Source organism: Neomonachus schauinslandi, chromosome 4 (assembly GCF_002201575.2).
Source record: "Neomonachus schauinslandi chromosome 4, ASM220157v2, whole genome shotgun sequence".
Lineage (NCBI taxonomy): Eukaryota > Metazoa > Chordata > Mammalia > Carnivora > Phocidae > Neomonachus > Neomonachus schauinslandi.
The window spans coordinates 164665299-164677660 of NC_058406.1; the positions used below are offsets into that span (position 1 = coordinate 164665299).

At 37.0% G+C, this 12362-nt stretch overlaps 1 protein-coding gene across 1 annotated transcript in view; it reads right to left on the bottom strand.

Moving 5' to 3' along the window:
* Positions 1-12362, bottom strand: part of TRPS1 (transcriptional repressor GATA binding 1) — a 254651-nt gene that overhangs the window by 215418 nt on the left and 26871 nt on the right. The gene's annotated exons all lie outside the window — the stretch shown is intronic.

The window sequence follows — 12362 nt, forward strand, 5'->3', positions numbered from 1 at the left end:
TGTCTTCCACTCTGTTATTCAATAGAAAAGAAAATCTCAATTATTAACTCAATCCAGCAATATAACTGGATAACATCTGTCTCAGATCTCCCATAAGAAATCTGTGTCAATCCCTGCCAATCCATTCGGTAAATTAACATGCATATACAGTATAGTGGAGTTAATAAATGCATACCATGAAGATTCAGTAAGAATGCTCACTGTCTTCCAGGCATTGATCAGCTGAGTTTATTAGGCAAAGTTTTTGTTAATTTTTTTAAGAGTGCCATTCTAGATCCAAGATTAAAACAAATACCATGAAGGCATATTGAGAGCTTATACTAGTCCTGTGTGTATATATAGATATATACACACACACAGAGAGAAAACATATACATGTGTGTTAAATATAAATTTAACACAATGTAGTATTCAACATATATGTTACATATAACATGTGTGCGTTAAATATGTATGTTAAATAGCCAAAGTGAAGGAAAGTAAGTTTGCGCTATCATATACAATAGGTCTTGCTCACAAAACCAGTAACTTGCAAACCACTCTGCTTATCTCCAAGATACCACAGTAAACAGCTCAAAAGGCCTCACCCATCCGAGGACAGCAGTCCAAACAGCAAGCAGGGATGTCCAATGGGAAAGGCACAAATATCATGAGGAATCAGCAAATGTACACAGGCTATGAAAGGGTATTAGAAGTAAGTTCAGAGGACAATTGTATATATAAGTTCCAAGAGATCAGGGATCTTTGTTCTATATGTATTATTAAAAGTCCATTTAAACTAGTAAACAGTACTGATGGATGTTTTCCACAATGTGTAATGAATACATACTAATAACATTAAATGTGGTTAAAATACCAACCTAGTCGGTGCTGACTGCTTCATGTAACCAACTCAGTATCATTTTTCCTTTCTGATAAAAATATATTATATTCACACACAGGTTGGAATCATTTTTCTCTTTTGTTAAGTATATTGAATGTTTCCACAGAAAGATGATTTTTTAAAATTCTACACTTGAAAGCAACTTCTGATAGAATAAGTTAAACCACTTTTTCTTGACTCCTAGAATAAGAAAAGTTTTCTGTATGAAAAAGAAGAGGGCACCTGGATGGCTGAGTCGTTAGGCGTCTGCCTTCGGCTCGGGTCATGATCTCAGTCCTGGGATTGAGCCCCGCATCGGGCTCCCTGTTCGGCGGGAAGCCTGCTTCTCCCTCTCCCACTCCCCATAATTGTGTTCCTGCTCTCGCTCTCTCTTTCTCTGTCAAATAAATAAAATCTTTAAAAAAAGAAAAAAAGAAAAAAGAGGAAATACACACATAATCCCTTCATAATTTGGAGAGGTAACAGGCTCAGAAACCTTCAGCTATAAGAACTTCTTTTTGAATAAACCATTATTTCAGGACATTCTTCCTATGCTCACCGCCCCCCACCCAAGTTTAGCTAGGCCCTGTCTGGGATTTTATTATAGTCACTGTTTAAGCATAGATGATAAATTCAAGAATTTTCTCTATGTTCTTCCCATGATATTAGTTTCAAAAAAAGAAATGTAAGCAGGTTCCTTGGTCAAATTAAGTTTAGTGGAAACTGTATACTTTATATACCCTCTTCAGAGATCCACTTTGTACATTAGCAATTACAGCTCTGAAAAGTCCTAGGGGTTGTGGAGTGGTGGCGTCTGTTCAATTTGGATTGGAATGTCCCAATCTCATTTGGCTTTATCTCACATAATGCCATTTACCAACAAAACTAATGTATTGTGTGCACAGAGTGGGAGATGCTGCTCTAGAGAGTAATGTTCAAAGAAGAAAATGACTGACTTCAAAACATATATAATATTTTTTAAACAAAACAGTGTTTCTTCATTAACTTGTCAAGAAAACTAAAATGCTTTGATCTGAAGTGGATGATTTTGAAGGGTTTGTTTTTGTTTCTGGTTTGGGTTTTTTTTTTTTTTTAAAGATTTTATTTATTTATTTGACAGAGAGAGACACAGCGAGAGAGGGAACACAAGCAGGGGGAGTGGGAGAGGGAGAAGCAGGCTTCCTGCAGAGCAGGGAGCCCGATGCGGGGCTCGATCCCAGGACCCTGAGATCATGACCTGAGCCGAAGGCAGGCGCTTAACAACTGAGCCACCCAGGCGCCTCTGGTTTGTTTTTGTTTTTGTTTTTTTTCTCCCCAGCATGACTAGCAACATTAAAAGAAGATCAGGATCCATTATCATGAAAGATTTAGAATCAGTATTTTAAAAGATTGTATAATGGCAGAGGATTACAGCCATGATAGAACACTGAGTGAAAAAGGCAGAAGATAAACATCTATGTACGATATGATCTCAGATGTCCAAATTACATATGCATCAACACAGATGGGTAGGAGCCCAATGTTATCTCTGAGCTAAATAGTTTATACAGCTACCACTGCATAAAGAAGTCCTAATTTTTTTTCAGGTATTATTTCTAACGTTTACTAAGGTGATCTATTTAACACACTATACTCTGTATACTAGATTTGTGTCATTCATTTATAATAACCAGTTTTATCTGAACCAAATTTGGTCAGGAACCAAAATACGGCAAAGAGTTTCATGGAATATGGCATGCAGAAAGAGGTTAGAGAGAGACCCAGGACTGAGCTAAGGGACCTACAGTTCATACTCAATGACTTACAGATACCTGGGAGAACATGTCTAGCCCACATCCTCCTCTCAGGTTATTAGTAAATCCCATTCCTCCCAACTCAGTTCAGTCTCCACCTGCAGACTCATGTGTACCCATAATAAAAGACAGAAAGCCAATGCCCGGACCACAGTCAATAAATATGTGTTCAGGGTGGACCCACTCTATGACTGCATTCTTTTATAGTATACCTTAAGGTTAGTCTGGCTCAATGGTTCTAGGCAGGGTAGAAGAAGAGAAATTAAGTATACAGAGCTTCCCTATCTCACTCTTACAAATCCCAGGCTCTCGCTTTATGGGCTTTAGGATTTTGTTTTATGGTTACTGCAACCCCCCACCTCCAAATATTAAAACAAAAGATTCAAAATAAATTTATAATAAAACCAGGCTAGGTTAGATGCCAGAGTAAATCTGAAACAGGGAATTAATTATAAGTTAATTTTAAATCCACAGCCAACATGGTGGTGAGGTCACACTGAGGTCTGAGTCTGAGAGGATGACCATATATCCAGGTTACGCCTGGGCCCCACAGCTCCTACATTACACAGTCACCAAAAGAGAAAGAATAGTGATTTGATGTATGTGTGGGGCTGTAGAATTAGTGAAGGCAGAAATCAGACTCACTCACGAAATATTTTGTATAGGTAATCTAGTCAATCTTCAAATTCAAGTTCAATATAAACTCAAGAGTCCATCCAAACACACACAAACATACACACACACACCTTTAGAAAAGATTTTCACCACCTGCACCCGAATTAGTAATTTCTTTTCTCCATCAATCTTGTTGTGGACACCTGTCATAACAGAGTAAGGGAAAAATATAGATATAATTCCAGATTCAGGTGTTTTACAAATAGTTCCTTCAAAATCTAACTGAATGTTGAAAGAAATCAAAAGTCAGAACTAGACCTTTTTTTTAAGGCTCACAATCGTGAACGTTGATGTATACAATAACCTGAATTTTTAGTTAATAACAAAAATGTATTATATTATTGATAACAAGAATCAGGCACTGTGGCCAAGAGTATATTACATCATTTGATTTTCACTTTTTATTAATAATTCTTTAAGTAAGATACTATTGTTTTCACATTTTACACATGAAGCAACTAAGATTTAGAAAAGTCAAATCACTTGCTTGGGTCATAGACCTAGCACATGAAGAACTGGGTCTAAAAAAGTCAAAAGCCTTGCTAGACCACTTGGTTTCCCATAATATTTCTCATAAACTCTTTAGTGTTTTAATGAACAACAGCTGGGCAATGCATTTATAGATACAAAAGTGACGGCACTGGGGCGCCTGGGTGGCTCAGTCAGTTAAGCATCTGCCTTTGGCTCAGGTCATGATCTTGGGGTCCTGGGATCGAGCCCTGCATTGGGCTCCCTGCTCAGCGGGAAGCTCGCTTCTCCCTCTCCCCCCTGCTCGTGTTCTCTCTCTCTCACTCGCTTGCTCTCTCTCAAATAAATAAATAAATAAAATCTTAAAAAAAAAGTGACAGCACTTTAAGAAACTAGAGAACACTCTAAAAGATACCACTTTATAAAGATGGCCATCAAATGTATATATAGTTGTATCAAGTGAATATGCAGTCTTCCCAGCAATCTTACGGACTACTCGGTTATCCTAACTTTTGGATTTGCTTCAAACACCTAGCACATCACTAAAGGTAATAAATTATGCAAGACTCCAAATGGGTTTACTTCTACAAAGCCCTCTACAATTTCCACAAGCAAAAGTGAGTCTTTTCCACTACCACCCATGCCAATTTATGTGTATCTCCTTTTAAGGTACATGCCACATCACACTGTAACTATGTGTTTATGTTTCAGATACCCCACTAGGTTATGAAGTCCTCCAGACCAGAAAATATCTTTACTAATATTATTAATGTTAATAATGTTAATAAGTAATAACAAAATGTTAATTAACAATATTAATATAATGTATATCCATTCATATGTGTGATTATTTTAATCAAAATACTGATATATAATTCATATATTTTAATCAAAATATATAATTCATATATTTAAATATCTCTATGTTATCAAAAATTCTCAAGCTTTTCCCAAGTGCAAAACATCTAAGGCTGGAACACATTTCCATCATTAACAATGGCACAGTATGATCATGATTACTGGAGGAAATAAAGCAGCATATTGGCGCAGGGGATATGAGTTTTTAAAAAGCCAAGTGATACTAATATGGGCCCCCCCCCCCCACTGAGACTAGTCTACTACAGAGTAAGCACTCACCAAAGTTCTTATGGATAGATGCGATGTTAGCACACTTAGAAATTTCTGCATATTGCTTATCTCATTAAGGAAGACCAGAATCTCGTGACATTAAATAGGCTTGTGAGAATAAAAGCTAAAATAATGCTAAAGTTGTATCATCAACATAATTAATAACAAACTAAATCAAGACATTCAAGGACTCATGGCATTAATTTTGTCTTTAGTTAGGCTAAAAAAAGAACCAGATATCATAGCTCGGATCCATGGTCATACAGCAATAAATGCATAAGTAGTGAGAACTAAGAATTAAATTTATTTTTTAGAACTGTAACTCACTCTCTCTCTGCCACTGCCCCCTACTTGTGCTTGCTCTCTCTCTCTCTCTCTCAAATAAGTAAAATATTAAAAAAAAAAAAAAACACCTGTGACTCACAACTATGTTGATTTGATTTGGGTTCTATATATCTCTACATAACCTTATGTACAATTTGAGGACTGAATTACAGTTAGACGAAGGTTCACTAAAAAAAAAAAAAAAGCATACTCTATGTAGTAATAATTCCATAATGATGTTTCTGTAATCAGCAAAATGAATTTTTATAAGTTCATTTACCTGAATGATTATTTATTCTGTACAAGAGTGCCACATGGTATTTAATACATTTATTAACTATATAATAATACAGGTATCTTCTGCTCTCCAAAAGTTTGCATTATACCACTTTGTTTTTAGGAAAGACCTACATTAGTACTTGTTTTTGCTAACCAAAAAAAATCAGAAGAGAATTTTCGCTTTCACAAAAGAAGCCATTACTGTAAGAGTGTAGGTCTTTTCTAAAAGTGAAGTGGCATAATGCAAACTTTGAAAATATATCATTTTAGCTTATGAAAGTTTTCATAGGAACAATCTACTTTCAGATAGTGGGGGAAACCTGTATTTACCATAACTACATGCATTTATAGATACAAATGTGATTTATAAAATTTTTCACCATGCATTCTCTAACGTTCCAAAATTAAAAATATTATGTACTAATAGCATAATGCATAAAAAGTTTATATTTTAAAGGAATAGGCTGGAACATAAAAGAATACAGAAAAGCCTCAAACATTTGGATCAGACTCCTAGCAACTTAAAGCATATGGAATGACATAAAACCAGAAGTTTAATTTAAAAGTTCAATTCAGGGGACACCTGGGTAGCTCAGTCGGTTAAGCATCCGACTCTTGATCTCAGCTCAGGTCTTGATCTCTGGGTCGTGAGTTCAAGCCCTGCACTGGGCTCCACGCTGGGCATGGAGCCTACCATAAGAATGCTCATAGCATCATCATTTGAACTGTCAAAACTGGAAACAACCCAAATGTACCTCAACAGAATAGATTAAAAATTTGTGGTATATGACTATACAATGGAATGTACGGTCATACAACAGAATATTATACTGTAAAAAAAATAAACTACATACAACAACATGGATGAATTTCACATACACGACATTGAGCATAAGATGTCAGGCACAAGAGAATGCATACTTTTAATGCATAGGGGTATTATATTTTAATGCATGTGAAGTTCAAAAACAAGCAAAGCCAATCTAAAGTATCAGAATCAGTCAGGAGAGTGATTAATTCCTGGGGAAAGGAAGAGAACAGAGAACAGGAGGGGACACAAGGGTCCTGGCAAAGGGGGCTTGTAGAGTACCCACAATATCTATTTCTGGACATGAGAGACAGTTACACAGAGCATTTATTTTGTAATAATTCATTGAGCTATAGATGTATGAGCTGTGCATTTTCCGGCTAAAAAGTTACTGCATGTGTGCACGTCAGTGTGATTTTTCAGTGAAACAGCAGGTGCTCTGCAGGGACCATGCAGTAATATATTGAGAAGAAATCTTTCAGCTCTTCTGGTCTGATGGGCTAACCCAAGCAATTCAATGGAGCAGAAGGCTGTCCTGGGTTACTCAGGCCAGGTTGCAGGGCACAAAGAGCCAAATGTGCTAAAGGAGGCAACAAGGTGGTAGGAGAAAGAATAAAAGAGTAATGAGAAGAGAAGAAAATAAGTTCTGGACAAGAGAAATCTGAAAGGGTAAAAGGTTTAAAAAGAGATCAGAGGCAAAAACAAGAGCAGAAAGCAATAGGCACCCTATGAAAGAAGAAGGTAATAGACAAGGAGGTAGGAGAGAGGAGCTGGTGGTGGTAGAAGAGGATACACTGTATCATGTGGACCACAATCTAAATGAAGGAAGAGAACTAACTGAGGCCCTGTTATGTACAAGCTATTTGCTTTTTGGCTCATATAATTCTCTCTTTAGTCCTCACTGAAAGCCTGCAAGGAATTGATCAGCTTTATTTTACAAATGAGAAAACTAAAGGGGTGAAAGTAACATGCTTATCTTAAAAGACTAAATGAAATAGATGAAAAACAACCCATAAAACAACACTATGGCTTCTTCGTAAGTTTTGAGTATTTTTATAAGGGTGAATAAATGCTGGGGTTTTTTATTTAAATTCAATTAGCCAACATTCTGTTCATCATTAGTTCTTGATGTAGTAGTGTTCAATGATTCATTAGTTGTGTATAACACCCAGTGCTCATCACAACACATGCCCTCCTTAATACCCATCACCCCGTTACCCCATCCCCCCACCCATCTCTGTTTCCACAACCCACAGTTTATTTCTTGGAGTCAAGAGTCTCTCATGGTTTGTCTCCCTCTCTGATTGAACGCCGCGTCTAAATGAAGTGTGGCTGATTCTAGCTTCATCTGTGCTAGTGGTTCTCAATCTAGGTAATAAAGTACTCCATCTCACAAATCAAATAACGATGGTGTTTCTTACCTTGCATAAAGAAGAGAATTTAATAGGTAAAATTCTATCCGTTTTAAACTTTACACCTGGTTAATATTTTCGTAAGACTTTGGCTTTTATTATCACATGGCCTCTAAAATGAATGGACAAGCAGCCCACAAATGTCAACAGAGGCATGTGAAAACATTATTTCTGAGCATTTGTTTTGTAGGTACAGGTTGTTTGATATACTATTTTAACACTATTGCATGGAGTTCCTTCCTCAAAGAGAACCACAAAGTCAGAGAATACAGTCGCCTGAACAAGCTTAGGAGCCTTTGGTTTAAGCAGAGTAAGAACGGATTGGCTGGCCCCACATCTACTGAGGCTGTATGTGTTCTGGGTGTCAAAGCATGAACGCTCCATACATTTAACTGCTGACTACAGGAAACAAGTATATGCACGGATGGGAAAAGGTGTTTGTGAAAGGAGCAGTACAATGCCCAGAAAACAGGGACACTGAGCAGGATTATTTAAAATTAACTGCTTCCATCATTCTTTTGAACTTTTTGTTTCACAACATTTCACAATAACAGTTTTATGTGGTTATTTCAAAACCAGATTATAGTGCAGAGTTCACCTGAACAAACAAAATTGGTACCTGGTAATATTATTATCATCCTCATACCTGCAAATGATGCCTTGTTTACTTAGCCCACAAATCAGGGTGATATTCAGAAAATAAAATACTATCACAATGACTTCATGAAAAAGTTAACATATCACAGGAGTAACAGTACATTTTAATCTTGTCATAACATTAAGAAAGCCCTGCTTTAATGCTGAAATAGAACAAATTACATTAAAAGTGAGACATTATAGAAGTCTCTCTAAATTGTAGCCTGTTAAGTGTTTACCGTTTTCTGAGGGGGGTGGGAAATGTTGTAGGTCCCAAAATATGCCACCTTGACTTATGGAAATGAAAATGGAATTCTCTTTCACAAAATATCACCAATAGGGTCCAAATGAGCTAAAAGAGTAGGCAGATTCTGGAAGGTAATGCCTACAGTCCAGTGTATGCACAGTAAAAAAACTGCATGAAATACTTTGCACTATTCAGGAATATTTTCTGATGATCAAGAATACTACTTGAAGAAGAACCGCTTCAGTGCTTGATTCAGTAACTTAGAATAAAGTTTCTGATGTCAACATGTCCCATAGTTTATCCTCTTGTGCACACTTCATTTCATCCTCATGAAAAAAATGGCAAATGATTACCCAAACAAGCTGCCATCAGAACTTTTTTTCCAGAAGTCAAAGTCAAGTGTTACCTGTTGGCATCAGGACCCTTCAGAATTTAGCACTGAATTCTAATTTCTGTACACCTATTACAAAACGAACTCTACGCTATGATAACTGATGCTCATAATCAAGAATATATTACAGGAGACCCCCTTATCCTCAGGGGATATGTTCCAATCCCCCACTGGATGCCTGAAACCTACATAGACTATATTTTTTCCTATATAGATCTGTTGATCTTTCTATGCTTATGATAAAGTTAATTTATAAATGAGGCACCATAAGACATTAACAATAACTAATAATAAAATAGAACAATTATAACAATATACTGTAATAAAAGTTACATGAATGTGGTCACCATCTCAAAATACCCTACTGCACTGTACTCACCCTTCTCATGATGATGTGATGGTAAGATGCCTAGGTGATGGGATGAAGTGAGGGGAATGATGCAAGCGTGGTGATGCAGCATTAGGCTACTATTGACATCCTGACCCTACGTCAGAGGAGGACCATCTGCCTCCAGATTGCAGTTGCCATGGTAACAAACCACGGAAAGCGAAACCACGGAAAGCGAAACCACGGGTAAGCGGGGGGGGGGGGGGGACCACTGCAACATCACATGTATCCATTCAGCCATATAATATTTTGTGGGCATCGATCGAGGCGCTGCGGATACACCTGTGAAGGTAGACACGAAGCCCTCCCTCAGGGAGTTTACAGTCTAGCCCGAGAAAAGAAAAACAGAACACAGAGGCGCCTGATCTAGATTTTGTGTAAGAAAGGGTTCTGGGGGAAAATGACTATAAACTGCAAGGCAGCAGAAGCTGGCCAGGTGAAGGGGGCGAGAGTGGCTCAGGGATTCAGTGATTCTGCAAACAGAAGAGCTCATTCTCTCTCAAGAGAGAATGTGGCTTCTTGACGGAACTGTAACAGGTTTGGTGGTGGTAGTAATTTTAGTGGTGTTTGGTTAAAATCATATCAACTCTCTGCAACAAAGGATTAAAGCATACATTCTGTGGAAGATTCCTTTTTTTCCTGAAAATATGACACAATTCATTTACCATATATGTTCCCAAAACTTTACATAAACTCTACGTACAAACTTCACACAAACTCTTCACACCAATGGATTATGGATAAAATTTCTACATAGTTACGTAATGGGAAAAGCCTTATTAAGATAAAAAAAAATTTAATATCTAAACAATTATCTCTGATTTTGATGCAATCTTTTTACTGTTTGATAAGACCGTGCCAAGAGTACTGCAGTTTCTTATCATAAGCAATTACCTACAATCCTGGAAATATAATGATTATATTCTGGCTGATGTTCATTTATAGATTAATATATTAATATGTATGTGCATATATATACCTTGTTTAAAACTGATGGCTTCCCAAAGCCTAATAGATAGTCTGGCTATTAAATAAAAGTTGATACATTTAAATAAAAGTTGATACATTCAGTAAAGTTCCCACCTACTATGCCATGAGTATAGAATAGTAATGGTTTAAAAAAAATTCTTGTTCACCAAGTTGGAAAATAAAGTACCAAAGCAACATCAAATATCATAAATACACGCTGCCTATAGGCAAGGGCACTTCATACCAAAATTTATAGTCAATTAATTCATCTATATAGAATGTATTTATTGACCACCTAGTATGTTTATAACAATGTTGCCAAATAGCAAAAGGAGAAAAAAATTTAAGAGAAAATTATTGCTTAAGAAACTAGCTCCTTCTGTCAAAGAAATAAGGCTTACGGAAAATATCTTGGTAACAATACAGCATATAATAAGATTTTGCACCAAAATCAGCAGGGCAAACAATAAAGTCCTTTGAAGACAAAGAGTAAGTCCTAAATATCTGCTATTATTTTTATGAGCGTTATTATTATGCCCACTATTTCTTTCACTCATAATGCAATAATGGAACATGGTCACTAACAGTGAAAATATTTATGGCGGAGGAGAGCAGAGATGAGCCTGGGGGAAAAATAAGAATTGCACAGCTCTGGGGACAAGAAAAGACTGCAGCAAAGGGGTGTGAGAGAAAAAAAGGGTTGCTCTCCAATATAAACATAAGTCAACGGACGGGAGAATCTGGGTTACTAAAATATGTGCTGCAAAGGTTAGTAAGAGAATCTAGAATCCCAGTGGATGAAGTTCGAGCACTTGTGGAAAACAGGAATCCATCTGAAGTTTCTAAATCAAAGAGATCAGGGAAACTGAACTAGAAGTGTTTGTTTACTGAAAGATGAAAAATGAACAGGTATTATATATTTCAAAAAAAAATCTAATTTGATCATACAAGAAAGAAGAAGTTTTTAAAAAATCAAAGCTATCTGGGATGCCTGGGTGGCTCAGTCAGTTAAGCGACTGCCTTCGGCTCAGGTTGTAACCCCAGGGTCCTGGGATCAAGCCCCGCAGCATCGGGCTCCCTGCTCAGCGGGAAGCCTGCTTCTCCCTCTCCCTCTGCCACTCCCCCTGCTTGTGCTCTGTCTCTAATAAATAAATAAAACCTTAAAATACATAAATAAATCATTAAAAATCAATAAAAATCAAAGATACCTTACCAATTCACATGAAAGGATGGGGTTGCAGATATAAATTTGTGACACATTAATGATACTGGATTATTTAGGCATTAATGTGTCACTGTATTCTTCTATAGTTCAAATTGGAGTTATGACTAGTAATATTTCACTTAATCTGCTTCAATATTCATATTTCTATGTGAACAGAGTTCTCCTGTGGTCATTAGTATTGATATTCTCATAACCAAGTACAGTACCTATAAATGAATAGGCACTGCTCTGTAAATAATGGTTGAGTGAACTTATTGAAGTTACTGAAATTTAGTGAATAAGCTGAGTGAAACTTACTGAAAAGACAAGAATAGGTAATCAACTGACTGACTAAGCTACCTGACACCCATTTGTTTCTGAATTGCCTGCCGGTACTTAGCATTTTATCTGAGCCCTGTTTATGTTGAAGCCATTTTAATTCTAAAGTTCTTAGACCTGAAGCATTTTATGAAGTTTTCCAAAGTAACTTAGAAGCAAGCCTTCCAAAACGATTCCAGATCTTCCTAGTCCCTTTGGGAGCTCACTCAGACTTGGTCAAAGCTCAATGATACTCCAACTAGTTCCCCTCTGATCCATGCAAGCCAGTCGTTAAAACAGCCAGGAAGACCACAGTAGAACGCACCTCTTTATTTCAAGCCAGTCTATACCCAGAGGAAGACCTGGCAGGTCTCAGCTTTAAGCACTAAAGGCTCATCTAAGATTTCACTTCAACACTACTTCCTGGTAATGACTCAAGTCTCCCAGTTGCTCCCCATCC